This window comes from Artemia sp. Qi Xiang Cuo, chromosome 8 (assembly GCF_049724085.1).
Source record: "Artemia sp. Qi Xiang Cuo chromosome 8, ASM4972408v1, whole genome shotgun sequence".
NCBI classification, from domain to species: Eukaryota; Metazoa; Arthropoda; class Branchiopoda; order Anostraca; family Artemiidae; genus Artemia; species Artemia sp. Qi Xiang Cuo.
The window spans coordinates 77,091,860-77,109,811 of NC_142801.1; positions in this window are offsets into that span (position 1 = coordinate 77,091,860).

The following is a 17,952-nucleotide window of genomic DNA, read 5'->3' on the forward strand; positions in this document are numbered from 1 at the left end:
AAAGGGGGGTGCCAGTCCAAGACAAACCACGTGGCTTATGGTTTTCTCACTGAGAATGTAAAAACAGGATTTTTATCACTTTAAAAAAAAAGAATTTTCACACATTTATGTATATTTATTTGACGGTTATGTGTGTTGGTCAATTTATTTGATGTTTTCCACGGATGTCAACACTAATTTATGTCTGTTTTATGGTTTTTGTCAGTGAGAATGGAAAAACAGTATTTTTCTCACTTTGATGGATGTTTTCTGGATTATTGAGTCTAACGGGTACCGGAGTCAATGACCTAAATATCCAAAGGTCGATTTATTTGATGTTGTTGTTGTTTTGGCCAAGTGCACGCTCGAGGCGAATGTCAAGGTGTCCTGGATTAGGAAACAGTTAGATCACGTGTTTCCTTCTCAGCCAATCAGCGAGTCGGATACATATCCTTTCTCAGCCAATCAGAGCCTCGCTTGCATATGGTTTTCCCCGTTACATAGCAATTCACCCTTGAGATTATTTATATAACGGGCATATATTGTGATTAAATTATCAGAAAGTAAAGTAACCTGACAATGGATAGAACAGTTGAAATTTTTGATGAGTTTGAAACCTTGACAGCCACAATTTACCATGTAAGTTCTGTTTTAGTACATTTTCTTAGTTTATTTCCAAATAAAATCATTTTACATGGTCCCCCTCCAAACATATTCAAATTCAGGGTATACCCCCCCCCCCAAAAAAAAATTCTTTATACATTGCTTGAAAATATACACTTTTTTCCATTATGTAAACCTCATCCTCCCTCCTCCCCCTCCCACCATTCATCACCATTTAATTCTTTCAATTGAAGTTACTGCTCAAAATTGTCTTTTTTCCTTGATGTGTTTAAAATTATCAAAATGAACTGGCTCTCTTTTGCGGTATAGACAAAGCCGTGTGTGAATCTCCAACATGAGGGGAGATTTACATAAACAACATTCCAGTGGAAAGAGAGATTACAGTTAATTAAGCTTGTGAGGATTCAATGTTTTGCGTATTTCAATGATGTTTGAAAAAGGGGAACGAATTGTCTACAAAATTAAAAGAGATTATTGAATAAATCGCAAAATTAACTCAATGAGAGGGTAAACCTCGGGTGGCTTAATTCTCCAAAATTTAGGGGGGGGGTAAATTTTGAATCCAGGATATTTGTTGGGGAAGGGGTTAACGCTTTTAATGGTGACAAAATAGAAATGAAAAGATAATTGTTTTTACCATATTTGTTTCTTCCGATTTTGAATAATAGGTTTCCCACTGCTCTCAATATAGTTGCTGATGTGGGGTGTGTAAAATGTACAGGGTAGACCAAGAGGATCAAAAAATTCAATCGTCTTCATTGTTGTGAAAGATGCAGAGCCAATGACCCGTCAGCACAGTTGACGGACTGCTATTAACAATAATCAAGGTATTGTTGACACTTTGAATTTTTTCCAAGAAAGTCCGAGGGTAGACAATAGGATTTGTACTGGGACATGTAGGGGTCCATATTAAATACATTGATTATTTGACTGGTGTTCATGGTGCCATGCCTAGTAGAACACTGCCTTCGGGAATGATTTCCCAATAGGTTTCATATTGATTTAGTGAGATTAGTGCAATACTCTCAGCCAAAGGGTCGGCAAATGTACACTCTAAACGCACACTCCCCGTACGCACTATACTCATATCCTGTGTGCCAGACAAATCCATTACAATGGTACCATGTGTTTTAGCAAACATTTCTTCGGTTATACCATTTTCAAATAGTTACGAATCATGATCTATGGTTTGCATGGTCAGCTCATACAATGTTCTATAGGATTTATCAAAAGGTAGATTGTAGAGTGGGAAACCGTTTACTTTGCACACAAGAGATGAAAGTCCATACATCTCGAATTTATGTGGATATTCAGTCCACGAACCTATTGCACTAGCGCTTTTTACAAATGCCAAAGCGAGTTTTGGCAGAATTTCGCCATTGATAAAGAATGAATCGGTGAAGGTGCGTGAGCCCATGGCAACATGACGTTGATTGGTGATTGTGTGAGGAACAAGTAGTTTAATATTATTTCCATTGGCTCTCAATTTTTCCACTGCCAAAGCAACAGAACTCATGACCTGTTGTTTGCGTACATGAAGTATTGCCAAGGTGAGGGAGAGACTTACATCAGGATTGGCAGCAAGTTCTTTTCTCAATATGAAATTGGAGGGTGCAAGCGTCAATTTTATATCCACTTTAACATTGGGCGGCAACCATTGGGGTATATTAAATATTTCAGAGAGATGTGAGGAGGTTGTCATCCTCAAAGACCTAATTTCCAGAACTTTCAACTACGTTAAAAAAATGGCTATCTCAAAATTTTGATTGGATGTGTTTGGGGAAATGGTGGGCATGAGAGGGGAGTTAGTTGCCCTCCAATCACTTCCGATTATTAAAAAGGGCACTAGCCCTTTCAATTTCCAATCTAATGATCCCTTTTTAAGTTTCGACGACAACACTTTAAATATAAAGACCTTATATGCCCCCCGGGCATAACTTACACCCCTTGCCCTGCGGACGGGGGGGGGGTGTCATCCTCAAAGACCTAATTTCCAGAACTTTCAACTACGTTAGAGAAAATTGCTATCTCAAAATTTTGATTGGATGTGTTTGGGGAAATGGTGGGAGTAAGAGGGGGTTACCTTCCCTCCAATCACTTCCGACTATTAACAGGGGCACTAGCCCTTTCAATTTCCAATCTAATGAGCCCTTTAACGACAAAGCTTTCTATAAAATAAACCTTATATGGCCCCAGGGCATAACTTAAAACCCTTGCCCTGAGGACTGTGAGGGAGTGTCATCCTCAAAAATATAATTTCCGGGCTTTTTAAATACGTCCAATAAAATGGCTTTCTCGAAATTTTGATTGGATGTGTTTGGAGAAATGGTGGGTTTGAGAGGGGTGTTAGTTATCTTCCAATCCCTTTCGACTTTTAAAAAGGGCACAAGCCCTTCTAATTTCCAATTACACGAGCCCTTTTTGAAGTTTCTACAACATCACTATCTATAAAAGACCTTATTTGCCCTCTGGGCAGAACTTACAACCCTTGTCCCGAGGGCTCTGAGGGGCTTATCATCCTCGAAGACCTAATTTCTAAAACTTTTGACTACGTTGAAACAAAATGGCTATCTAAAAATTTTGATCGGATATGTTTGGGGAAAAGGTGGGCGTGAGCGGGGGTTAGTTGCCATCAAATCACTTTTGACAATTAAAAAGGGCAATAGCCCTTTTAATTTCCAATTGAATGAGCCCTTTTTCAAGTTTCTACGACAAACCCTTCAGCAAAAACCTTTTATGACCCCGGGGCATATCTTACAACCCTTACCCTGAGGGTTGTGGGGGAAGTGACATCCTCAAATATATAATCTCCGGACCATTCAACTACTTTGAACAAAATGGTTATCCCAAAATTTTGATTGGATTCGTTTGGATAAATGGTGGCCGTGGAAGGGGTGTCAGTTGCCTTCCATTCACTTTCGACTATTAAAATGGGCATTAGCCATTTCAATTTCCAATTAATGAGCCCTTTTTGAAGTTTCTACGACAACATTTTCTATAAAAACTTTATATGCCCCCAGGGCATAATTTACAACCCTTGCCCTGAGGGCTGTGGGGGGATTGTTGTCCTCAAAGACCTAATTTTCAGAACTTTCGACTACGTTGAACAAAATAGCTATTTCAAAATTGTGATTGGATGTGTTTGGATTAATGGTAGGCGTAGAAGAGTTGTTAGTTGCCTTCCAATCACTTTCGACTATTAAAAAGGGCACTAGCCATTTCAATTTCCAATCAAATTAGCCCTTTTTTAAGTTTCTACGACAACATTTTCTATAAAAACCTTATATGCCACACGGGAATAACTTACACCTCTTTTCCTGCGGGCTTTGGGGGGGGGGGTTGTCATCCTTATAGACGTATTTTCCAGAACTTTTAAATATGTTGTACAAAATAGCTTTCTCAAAATTTTGATTGGATGTGTTTGGGGAAAAGGTAGGCGTGAGAGGGGGGTTAGTTGCCCTCTAATAACTTTCGACTATTAAAAAGGGCACTAACCCTTTGAATTTCCAATCGAATGAGCCTTTTTTTGAAGTTTCTACGACAGCACTTTCTATAAAAACTTTTATGCCCCCAGGTCATAACCTACAACCGTTGCCTTGAGGGCTGTGCGGGAGTGTCCTTCTCAAAAAATAATTTCAATCTGGAAATCAACTACGCTGAACAAAATGGCTATCTAAAAATTTTGATTGGATGTACTTGAGGAGATGGTGGGCTTGGAAGGTGTGTTAGTTGCCTTCGAATAACTTTCGAATATTAAAAAGGGCACAAGCACTCCAATTTCCAATCGAATGAGCCCTTTCCAAAGTTTCTACGACAACTCCTTCGATACGAAGGGCTCTGGTCTAAAGGGGGAATTAATAAAGATAATAATAATAAATAATACATTGTGCCAACATCGTTCTTTACTTATTCAGCACGATTGCGCTGCCTATGATACTACCCTGGTGAGTGCAACAATCTGCTTGGGCAAATTTTTCGTTGCCTAGCTTCACCTCTTCAACCTCATTTTTTGTTAGTCTGAGGCACTTTTTCTTCTTAACATTAACTGATAAACCTATCCTTGCTTCCTGAACTATAAAATAAAACTCCACTCTAAGAGTGATTAGGCTGCAATACATATACTGCCAAAAAATTAGCATGGGAACTAGGCTACTATGGCTACTTACACTAGTTTCACCCATGTTTACTATTCTTCTACTGCTTTTCATAGCTGGACCAAAAGAGCTTGATTCTTTTCAGTATTTTTAATACTTGTAATATCTTGAACTTGTGAAGCATTGAACCATCATAGCCCTTCTGTATTTGCAGATAATTGTGAAGAGCGGTGAAGAAACAGTTAAGATACTTCTTTCTATGTAAATCATATGATGGTTGTAACACCCGCTGTACTCTAGGGTAGGACAAGAGTAGAAAGGGGGGTGCCAGTCCGAGACGAACCACGTGGTTTATGGTTTTCTCACTGAGAATGAAAAAACAGGATTTTTCTCACTTTGATGGATGTTTTCTGGATTATTGAGTCTAACGGGTACCGGAGTCAATGACCTAAATATCCAAAGGTCGATTTATTTGATGTTGTTGTTGTTTTGGCCAATACACGCTCGGGGCGAATGTCAAGGTGTCCTAGATTAGGAAACAGTTAGACCACGTGTTTCCTTCTCACCCAATCAGCGAGTCGGTTACATCTCCTTTCTCAGCCAATCAGAGCCTCGCTTGCATATGGTTTTCCCCGTTACATAACAATTCACCCTTGAGATTATTTATATAACGGGCATGCATTGTGATTAAATTATCAGAAAGTAAAGTAACCTGACAATGGATAGAACAGTTGAAATTTTTGAAGAGTTTGAAACCTTGACAGCCACAATTTACCATGTAAGTTCTGTTTTAGTACATTTTCTTAGTTTATTTCCAAATAAATCATTTTACATGGTCCCACTCCAAACATATTCAAATTGAGGGTATACCCCCCCCAAAAAAAAAAAATTCTTTATACATTGCTTGAAAATATACACTTTTTTCCATTACGTAAACCTCATCCTCCCTCCTCCCCCTCCCACCCTTCATCACTATTTCATTCTTTCAATTAAAGTTATTGCTCAAAATTGTCTTTTTTCCTTGATATGTTTAAAATTATCAAAATGAGCTGGCTCTCTTTTGCGGTATAGACAAAGCCGCGTGTGAATCTCCAACATGAGGGGAGATTTACATAAACAACATTCCAGTGGAAAGAGAGATTACAGTTAATTAAGCTTGTGAGGATTCAATGTTTTGCGTATTTCAATGATGTTTGAAAAAGGGGAACGAATTGTCTACAAAATTAAAAGAGATTATTGAATAAATCGCAAAATTAACTCAATGAGAGGGTAAACCAAGGGTGGCTTAATTCTCCAAAATTTAGGGGGGGGGTAAATTTTGAATCCAGGATATTTGTTGGGGAAGGGGTTAACGCTTTTAATGGTGACAAAATAGAAATGAAAAGATAATTGTTTTTACCATAATTGTTTTTTTCGATTTTGAATAATAGTTTTCCCACTGCTCTCAATATAGTTGCTGATGTGTGGTGTGTAAAATGTATAGGGTAGACCAAGAGGATCAAAAAATTCAATCGTCTTCATTGTTTGAAAGATGCACAGCCAATGACCCGTCAGCACAGTCGACGGACTGCTATTAACAATAATTAAGGTATTGTTGCCACTTTGAGTTTTTTCCAAGAAAGTCCGAGGGTAGACAATAGGATTTGTACTGGGACATGTAGGGGTCCATATTAAATACATTGATTATTTGACTGGTGTTCATGGTGTCAAGTCTAGTAGAACACTACCTTCGGGAATGATTTCCCTATAGGTTTCATATTGATTTAGTGATATTAGTGCAATACTCTCAGCCAAAGGGTCGGCAAATGTACACTCTAAACGCACACTCCCCGTACGTACTATACTCATATCCTGTGTGCCAGACAAATCCATTACAATGGTACCATGTGTTTTAGCAAACATATCTTCGGTTATACCATTTTAAAATAGTTGCGAATCATGATCTAGGGTTTGCATGGTCAACTTATACAATGTTCTATAGGATTTATCAAAAGATAGATTGTAGAGTGGGATACCGTTTACTTTGCACACAAGAGATGAAAGTCCAAACATCTCGAATTTATGTGGATATTCAGTCCACAATCCTATTGCACTAGCTCTTTTAACAAATGCTAAAGCGAGTTTTGACAGAATTTCGCCATTGATAAAGAATGAATCGGTGAAGGTTCGTGAGCCCATGGCAATATGACGTTGATTGGTGATTGTATGAGGAACAAGTAGTTTAATATTATTTCCATTGGCTCTCAGTTTTTCCACTGCCAAAGCAACAGAACTCATGACCTGTTGTTTGCGTATAAGAAGTATTGCCAAAACGAAGGAGAGACCTAAATCGGAATTGACAGTACGTTCTTTTCTTAATATGAAATTGCTTGTCGCAAGTGTCAATTTTATATCCACTTGAACATTGAGTGGCAGGCAGTGGGGTCAATTAAAAATTTCATGATATATTTTTCAAACTAGATGTAATTCACTAGTTGTAGCATTTTTAAGTGCATCTGTACTATCAGTATTAGTAATATATTCATATCCATTGGAGGCACCTCTCAGTTCCTTGTATGACTTGGGTGTCATCAGCATGAATTGCATATAGCTTGTATAATTTGAGAGATTGTTGCTTGTGCTCACCAGCGTGCCATTGATGTAGACACAAATTAGACGAAATAGATTATGTAATATACATTTTCATAGGATATTCCATCGGCCAGAATTGGCATTGTATTATTGGATTTCCGGACTTTCATTTGTAAATCTATAAATGTTGAAGACATGTCCATAAAGTAGTCTTCATTGGAATAAATTTGAAAGTGGATATTATCGGAGAGGGGTTGTTGAGGATAAAATTGTTCATAGTATCCATGCTGGACCCTCACATCAACATATTCAGAATTGAATAGATTCAATGAGGCGGTGATTAAAGATTGAGAGTCCTTATGTGGCAGGTAGGACATCTTAGGAAAAGAAATCTAGTTTCGATCTAACAATTTTCTTCCTGGGGCTTCTTCTTCTGTTTACACTACGTGTCGGCTTTTTCCTTCTTTTCTTTGACAAGAGGGATAGTGTATTTTGTTTCCAACATGAGTGGAGACTGATGAGTGATGTATTTTTTTTCGACCTTTTTAAGCCCTTGCTATTTTGTTTAAATCTCTCACCAAGGGTTCGCGCACTGGACCTAATATTTCCCGAAGCACTTTTTTTTAAAATCCTTGCCAGAGCCCCAATCGTATAGTGTAGAGGATGAAAAATCTGTCGCAGCCGGTACAAAATATTTTCTAGCCAGTGGTAGTGAAGAGCGAAACAGCTTAACAAACCAACTGCCAAAACCGTAGCCAGACATTGACGAGCGACCTTTGTAACAGTCCATTCCATTGCCCTGTTGTCTTGGGCCAAGGGTATTAACATAGCAGTCAATATCAGGACAAGTGAATACCACTTTTCTATTAGACATCTTGCTTTTGAACGATGGGACGGAAATGGCATGTAATCACAGCCAAACCTTTTGAAATTGCTATGGGATCACCCAATTCAGTTCTTAGTGTTAACTGACAGAGTTCCAAATAGGAAGTGTTTACGGGAATACACTGAAGATGCTTTATATTGTAGTGGTGCATATGCTCTTGATTGGTTTTTCGTTCAAGAACTCGTAGGAGGGGAACATTTGAATTACCGACCCAAGATGTTTCCACAAATGAAGCGTAGAAAAATATACAAGTGTCTGTGGAGAAGGCAGGAGGGTAGTCAGAAAAAATGAAATTAGTATTTCCGGCACTTTTACCATTGATTATATTTAGCTTAAAGCCAAAAATATCCTCTAGGTTATCATTGAGAATAACCTTTTCGCTGGCAATAGGTGAACTAATGTAGATCTTACCCTCCTCCTTTAATAGTTGAAATGAAAAGCTCCTTTTTTACTACCAGAAATTCTTTTATTGATAGTACGAAATAAATCATTCATACAGGTGAGCTCCTCGTAGGGTAATTCAATATACGGATAATCCATCCAATTGATTTTTTGAATTTGCTCTTGATCATTTGAGGATGGTGGTGGTGGCCAATCATAGGGTCTAATTTTTTTTTCATATTTACTATCTTTTCTCAGGATGCCGTAGGTATTTTTGAGACTACAGTCGATAAGAGCTACTTCATATTTTTCGTCGAATTTGATGGTGGGGGACAGTTTCGTCAAAAAATCACTTGTTCTATTCAAGTCATTGTATAGAGGATTGGAAACATTGGACATGAAAGTCACATAGAAATCATTGGGCATTGTCAATGTCTTCAGCACTGACCCAAGAATCAAAATCAGAGTTGTATCCTAGCCAGCGAACAAGCAACTGTCTCTTGCCCCTACGAGTACGACTCTTTAATATCTTTTCAATTTGATAAATTTCACTAGTGTTTCTAACTTTTTGCAGTTCATATTCATAAAAACTGCCGAGAATCTCATCATCTTTGGTGTCTCGCCGAGGATATGTCGTGGGCTCGGTGTCCAGGATTTTGGACACTTTAAAAGGTTCAGTGCTCCATAAATAATTCCCCTTTTTCAAAAATATTGGTGGTTCTATTAATTCGAATAGTATCACCAACATTGAATTTCTTCTTCACATTTTTTTTTCTTTTTCACCATTGGAGTATTTCTTTAGAAAAGCATCAAATGTATTTTTAGTGCAGTGAACATCCCGAGGGCTTGAGTTGGACAGAGATCAATGATGTCGATGGTTGTATATCCGCATTATTTGATCTAGATCATGAATAAAAGCAGATGTATTTTTCAGGGTGAAATATCTTGCAATTAATAGACGAATCTTTCTTATTAATCGTTAAGCCATTTCAGCCTTAATCGGGCTGTGATTATGATAAAGTGTTGAATTATATTTCAAAGGAATCTTTTGCACATGGGGATTAACAAATTCACTGCCACGATCCGATTGAATTTTTCTATACTAACACCAAGAAATACTTTTCAAAGACCATTTCAGAGAAAGTATCTTTCTTAATGTCCCTCCTAAACCCATCTTCCAACTTGAAGTACTTATCTTTTTCACCCACAACTATACTTTACAGCTTTTTGGATACCTCAACACCAGGAAATACTTTTCAAAGACCATTTCAGAGCAAGTTAGTTTCTAAATGTCCCTCCTAAACCCATTTTCAAAAATGAATTAATTATCTTTTACACCTTCAGCTATACTTTACAGCTTTTTGGATACCTCAACACCAAGAAATACTTTTCAAAAACCATTTCATAGCAAGTTACTATCTTAATGTCCATCCTAAGCCCATTTTCCAACTTGAAGTACTTATCTTTTTCACCCACAACTATACTTTTCAGCTTTTTGGATTAGTCAACTCAGAGAATTACTGGACAATGGCCTCTAATGAGATAGTTAAAGGAACATTGTCCCACATACACTCATTTTCCAACAATTAGTCCTTAACATTTTCACCCACAACTTTCATTAAAAGCTTTTTGGAACAAAATTAAAACAGAAATTCTTATCAAAGACAAAATCACAGAAAGTTCCTTCCTTAATGACCATCCTAAACCCATTTTCCAACTTGAAGTTCTTATCTTTTTCACCCACAACTATACTTTACAGCTTTTTTGATACCTAAACACAAAGAAATACTTTTCAAATAACAATTCAGAGCAAGTTGCTTTCTTAATGTGCCTCCTAAACGAATATTTCAACCTGAAGTACTTATCTTTTTCCCTCAATACTATACTTTACAGCTTTTTTGATACCTCAAAACCAAGAAATACATTTCAAAGACCATTTCAGAGCAAGTTCCTTTCTTAATGTCTCTCCTAAACCCATTTTACAACTTTAAGTACTTATCTTTTTCACCCACAACTATACATTAAAGCTATTTGCATACCTCAACACCAAGAAATACTTTTCAAAGACCATTTCAGAGCAAGTTACATTCTCAATGTCCCTCCTAAACCCATTTCCCAACTTGAAGTACTTATCTTTTTTACCCACAACTATACTGTACAGCTTTTTGGATACCTCAACACCAAGAAATACTTTTCAAAGACCATGGTTTAGGAGGGACATTAAGAAAGTAACTTGCTCTGAATTGTTCTTTGAAAAGTATTTCTTGGTGTTTAGGTTTCAAAAAAGCTGTAAAGTATAGTTGTGAAATGGTCCTAAACCCATTTTCCAACTTGAAGTACTTATCATTTTCACCCACAACTATACATTACAGCTTTTTGGATACCTCAACACCAAGAAATACTTTTCAAAGACCATTTCAGAGCAAGGTACATTCTCAATGTCACTCCTAAACCCAATTCCCAATTTGAATTACATATCTTTTTTACCCACAACTATACTTTACAGCTTTTTCTATACTTCAACACCAAGAAATACTTTTCAAAGACCATTTCAGAGCAAATTACTTTCTTAATGTCCATCCTAAACCCATTTACCAACTTGAAGTACTTATCTTTTTCACCCACAACTATACTTTACAGCTCTTCGGATACTTCAACACCAAGAAATAATTTTCAATGACCCTTTCAGAGTAAGTTACTTTCTTAATGTCCATCCTAAACCCATTTTCCAACATGAACTACTTATCTTTTTCACCCACAACTCTACTTTACAGCGATTTGGATAGTTAAGCACCCAGAAAGTCTTTTTAAAGACCATTCATAGCAAGTTGCTTTATTAATATATCTCTTAAACCCATTTTCCAACTTGAAGTACAAATCTTCTTCACCAAGAACTATACGTGACAGCATTTTGTATGACTCAAAATAATGAAATACTTTTCAAACACAATTTCAGTAAAAGTTATGTCCCAAATGTCGATCCTACATCCATTTTACAACTTGAAGTACGTATGTTTTTCAAACACAACTATACTTTACAGCTTTTTGGATACCTCAAGACAAAGAAATTCATTTAAATGACCATTTCAGTGCAAGTTAGTTTCTTAATGTCCCTCCTAACCCCATTTTCCAACTTGAAGTACTTATCTCTTTCACCCACAACTATACTTTACAGCTTTTTGGATACCTCAACACCAAGAAATACTTTTCAATGACCACTTCAGAGGAAGTTACTTTCTCAATGTCTCTCCTAAGCCCATTTTCTAATTTGAATTACATATCTTTTTCACACACAACTATACTTTACAGCTTTTTGGATACTTCAACACCAAGAAATACTTTTCAAAGACCATTTCAGAGCAAGTTACTTTCTTAAGTCCCCTCCTAAACCCATTTTCCAACTTGAAGTACATATCTTTTTCACCCACAACTATACTTTACAAGTTCTTGGATACCTCAACACCAAGAAATACTTTTCATTGAACAGTTCAGAGATGGTTACTTACTTGATGACCCTCTAAGCCTATTTTCCAACTTGAAGTACTTATCTTGTTCACCCATAATTATACTTTTCAGCTTTTGGATACCTCAACACCAAGAAATACTTTTCAAAGACTATTTCAGAGCAAGTTACTTTCTTTATGTCACTCCTAAACCCATTTTCGAACTTGAAGTACTTATCTTTTTCACCCACAACTATACTTTAAAGATTTTTGGATACCTCAATACCAAGAAATACTTTTCAAGGACCATTTCAGAGCAAATTACTTTCTGAATGTCCCTCCTAAACCTATTTTCCAACTTGGAGTACTTATCTTTTTCACCCACAACTATACTTTACAGCTTTTTGGATACCTCAACACCAAGAAATTCTTTTCAAAGACCATTTCAGAGCAAGTTAATTTCTTAATGTCCCTCCTAAACTCATTTTCCAACTTGAACTGCTTATCTTTTTCACCCACAACTATACTTTACAGCTTTTTCGATACTTCAACACCAAGACATACTTTTCAAAATCAATTTCAGAGCAATTTACTCACTTGATATTTCTCCTAAGCACATTTTCCAACTTAAAGTACTTATCTTTTTAACACACAATTATAATTTAAAGATTTTTGGATAATTCAACGCCATGACATATTATTCAAACACTATTTCAGAGCACGTTACTTTCTTAATGTCCTTCCTAAACCCATTTTCCAACTTGAAGTACTTATGTTTTTCACCCGCAACTATACTTTACAGCTTTTTGGATACCTCAACACCAAGAAATCCTTTTCAAAGACCATATTAGAGCAAGTTGCTTTCTTAATATCCCTCCTAAACCCATTTTCCAACTTTAATTACTTTTCTTTTTCACCCATAACTTTACATTACAGCTTTTTGGATAACTCAACAACAAGAAATTCTTTTCAAAGACCATTTCAGAGAAATTTAATTTCTTTATGTCCCTCATAATCTCATTTTCCAACTTGAACTGCTTATATTTTTTAACCACAACTATAATTTACAGCTTTTTGGTTACCTCAAAACCAAGAGATACTTCTCAAAGACCATTTCAGAGCAAGCTACTTTCTTAATGTCCCTCCTAAACCCATTTTCAGACTTGAAGTACTAATAGTTTTCACCCAAAAGTACACTTTACAGCCTTTTGGATACCTCAACACAGAGAAATACTTTTCAAAAACCGTTTCAGAGCAAGTTACTTTCTTAATGTTCCCTCCTAAACCCATTTTCCAACTTGAAGTACTTATCTTTTTCACCCGCAACTATACTTTACAGCTTTTTGGATACATCAACACCAAGAAATACTTAGTTTAGGCTAGATTAAATTAGGTTAGATTAGGTTAGGTTATCCTACGTACGCTTCACTTAGGTTAGGTTAGGTGAAAGACAGGCAAAAAGTTAGGTGAATGGTTAGGTTAGGATAGACTAGGTTAGGTTAGGTTAGGCTAGGTTAGCCTACGTTAGCGCGCGGCCGTAGGCTAACCTAACCTAACCTAACTTAACCTAACTTAACCTAGTCTATCCTAACCTAACCATTCACCTATCTTTTTGCCTGTCTTTCACCTAACCTAACCTAAGCGAAGCGTACGTAGGATAACCTAACCTAATCTAACCTAATTTAATCTAGCCTAACCTAAGTATTTCTTGGTGTTGAGGTATCCAAAAAGCTGTAAAGTATAGTTGTGGGTGAAAAAAATAAGTACTTGAAGTTGGAAAATGGGTTTAGGAGGGACATTAAGAAAGTAGCTTGCTCTGAAATGGTCTTTGAAAAGTATTTCTTGGTGTTGAGGTATACCAAAAGCTGTAAATTAGAGTTGTGGGTGAAAAAGATAAGTATTTCCAGTTGGAAAAGGTGTTTAGGGAGGAAATTTAGAAAGTAACTTGTTCTGAACTGTTTTTTTAATAGATCGGATGTGTTTTGAGGTAACGATTTAACTTTAAAGTATAGTTGTGTGAGAAATAGATAAGTACTTCAAACTCGAAAAAGGTGTTTAGGAGAAACATTAAGAAAGTAACTTTCTCTTAAATGGTCTTTTAAATGAATTTGTTTTTGTTGAGGTATTCAAAAGCAGTAAAGAATAGTGGTAGGTGAAAAAGATAATTACTTCAAGTTCGATAATGTTTGTAGGAGGAACATTAAAAAATTAACTTGCTATGAAAAGGTCTTTGAAAAGTATTTCTTGGTGTTGAGGTATCCAAAAAGCTGTAAAGTATAGTTGTGGGTGAAAAAGATAAGTACTTCAAGTTGAAAAATGGGTTAAGGGTTATTATTAAGAACTTAGCTTTATCTGAAATGGTGTTTAAAAAGTATTTCTTGGTGTTGAGGTATCAAAAAGGCTGTAAAGTATAGTTGTGGGTGAAAAAGATAAGTACTTCAAGTGGGAAAATGGGCTTAGAAGAGTCATTAATAATTTAACCTGTTCTGAAATGCTGTTTGAAAAATATTTATTGTTGTTTATGTATCCAACTAGCTGTATCGGTTCGTTGTTTGATAAATTGTTAATATATAAAAGTTTTAACTTGTTTGTATTTGTGACAAACTTACAGAAAATTTCTATGAATAGGAATTTGAAAAGTATTTCTTGATGTGGAAGCATCAAAAAAGCTGTAAAGTATAGTTGTGGGTGAAAAAGATAAGTACTTCAAGTTGGAAAACGGGTTTAGGAGGGACATTGAGATTGTAACTTGCTCTGAAATGGTCTTTGAAAAGTATTTCTTGGTGTTGAGGTATCCAAAAGCTGTAAAGTATAGTTGTGGGTGAAAGAGATAAGTACTTCAAGTTGGAAAATGGGTTTAGGAGGGACATTAAGAAAGTAACTTGCACTGAAATGGTCATTGAAAAGTATTTCTTGGTGTTGAGTTATCCAAAAAGCTGTAAAGTATAGTTGTGGGTGAAAAAGATAAGTACTTCAAGTTGGATAATGGGTTTAGGAGGAACTTTAAGAATGTAACTTGCTCTGAAATGGTCTTTGAAAAGTTTTTCTTGGTTTTGAGTTATCCAAAAAGCTGTAAAGTATAGTAGAGTGTGAAAAAGATAAGTAGTTCCAGTTGGAAAATGGGCTTAGGAGGGAAATTAAGAAAGTAACTTGCTCTGAAATGGTCTTTAAAAAGTATTTGTTGGTGTTGAGGTATCCAACAAGCTGTAAAGTATAGTTGTGGGTGAAAAAGATAAGTACTTCAAGTTGGAAAATGGGTTTAGGAGGGACATTAAGAAAGTAACTTGCTCTGAAATGGTCTTTGAAAAGTATTTCTTGGTGTTGAGGTATCCAAAAAGCTCTAAAGTATAGTTGTGGGTGAAAGAGATAAGTACTTCAAGTTGGAAAATGGGTTTAGGATGGACATTAAGAAAGTAACCTGCTCTGAAATGGTCTTTGAAAAGTATTTCTTGGTGTTGAGGTAACCAAAAAGCTGTAAAGTATAGTTGTTGGTGAAAAACATAAGTACTTCAAGTTGGAAAATGGGTTTAGGAGGGACATTAAGAAAATAACTTTCTCTGAAATGGTCTTTAAAAAGTATTTCTTGGTGTTGAGGTATCCAAAAGGCTGTAAAGTATAGTTGTGGGTGAAAAAGATAAGTACTTCAAGTTGTAAGATGAGTTTTTTATTTAATTTTATTTAGTAAGGTTATAATTAAATGTATTTTTTATTTTTTTATCTTTTTTTTGTTATACAAAAAGATTCTTTATATTTTTGTGTGTTAAAAATATAATTAATTCAAGTTTGAATATGGGCTTAGGAGGAAAAAAAAGATAGTAACTTGCTCTGAAACGGTCTTTGAAAAGTATTTCTTGGTGTTGAGGTATCCAAAAAGCTGTAAAGTATAGTTGTGGGTGAAAAAGATAAGTACTTCAAGTTGGAAAATGGGTTTAGGATGGTCATTAAGAGAGTAACTTGCTCTGAAATGGTCTTTGAAAAGTATTTCTTGGTGTTGAGGTATCCAAAAAGCTGTAAAGTATAGTTGTGGGTGAAAAAGATAAGTACTTCAAGTTGGAAAATGAGTTTAGGAGGGACTGTAAGAAAGTAACTTGCTCTGAAATGGTCTCTTGAAAAGTATTCCTTGGTGTTGAGGTATCCAAAAAGCTGTAAAGTATAGTTGTAGGTCAAAAAGATCAGTACTTAAAGTTTGAAAATGGGTTTAGGAGTGACATTAAGAAATTATCTTGCTATGAAATGGTCTTTGAAATGTATTTCTTGGTGTTGAGGTATCCAAAAAGCTGTAAAGTATAGTTGTGGGTGAAAAAGATAAGTACTTCAAGTTGGAAAATGGGTTTAGGAGGGACATTAAGAAAGTAACTTGCTCTGAAATGGTCTATGAAAAGTATTTCTTGGTGTAAGTATAGAAAAATTCAATCAGATCGTGGCAGTGAATTTGTTAATCCCCATGTGCAAAAGATTCTATTGAAATATAATACAACACTTTATCATAGTCACAGCCCGATAAAGGCTGCATTGGCTGAACGATTAATAAGAACGATTCGACTATCAATCTCAAGATATTGTAGCCTGAAAAATACATCGGCTTTTATTCCAGATTTAGATAAAATAATGCAGATATACAGTCATCGACACCATCGATCTCTGTCCAAGTCAAGCCCTCGGGATGTTCACTACAATGAAAATACATTCGATGCTTTTCTAAAGCAATATTCCAATGGTGAAAAAGAAAAAAAATGTGAAGAAGAAATTCAATGTTGGTGATACTGTTCGAATTAGTAGAACCACCAATATTTTTGAACAGGGGAATTCTTTGTGGATCACCGAACTTTTTAAAGTGTCCAAGATCCTGGACACCGAACCCACGACATATCGTCTGCGAGACACCAAATATGATGAGATTCTCGGCGGTTCTTATGAATATGAACTGCTAAAATTTAGAAACACTAGCGAAATTTATCAAATTGAAAAGATATTAAAGAGTTGTACTCGCAGGGGCACGAGACAGTTATATGTTTGCTACCTAGGATACATCTCTAATTTTGATTCTTGGTTCGGTTTTAACGCCATTAACAATGCGCAATGATTTCTATGTGACTTTCATGTCCAATGTTTCCGATCCTCTCTACAATGACTTGAATAGAACAAGTGATTTTTGGACGAAACTCTCCCCCACCATCAAATTTGACGGAAAGTATGAAGTGGCTCTTGTCGACTGTATTCTCAAAAATACCTACGACATCCTGAGAAAGGATCGTAAATATGAAATAAAAATTAGACCCTACTATTGGCCACCACCAACATCTTCAAGTGATCAAGAACAAATTCAAAAAATCAATTGGATGGATTATCCGTATATTGAATTACCCAACGAGGAACTCACCTGTATGAGTGATTTATGTCGTTCTATTAATAAAAGAATTTCCGCTCGTAAAAAAGGAGCCTTTCATTTCAACTATTCAAAGGAGGAGGGTAAGATCTACATTAGTTCACCTATTGCCAGTGAAAAGGTTATTCTCAATGATAACCTAAAGGATGTTCTTGGCTTTAAGCTCAATATAATCAATGGTAAAAGTGCCGGAAACACTAATTTCATTTTTGCTGACTACCTGCCTGCCTTCTCCTCAGACACTTGTATATTTCTCTACGCTTCATTTGTGGAAACATCTCGGGTTGGTAATTCAAATGTTCCCCTCCTACGAGTTCTTGAACGAAAACCAATCAAGAGCATATTCACCGCTACAATACAAAGCATCTTCAGTATATTCCCGTAAACACTTCTTATTTGGAACTCTGTCAGTTAACATTACGAACTGAATTAGGTGATCCCATAGCAATTTCAAAAGGTTTCACTGTAATTACATGCCATTTTCGTCCCATCATTCAAAAACAAGATGTCTAATAAAAAAGTGGTATTTACTTGTCCTGACATTGACTGCTATGTTAATACTCTTGGCCCAAGACGACAGGGCAATGG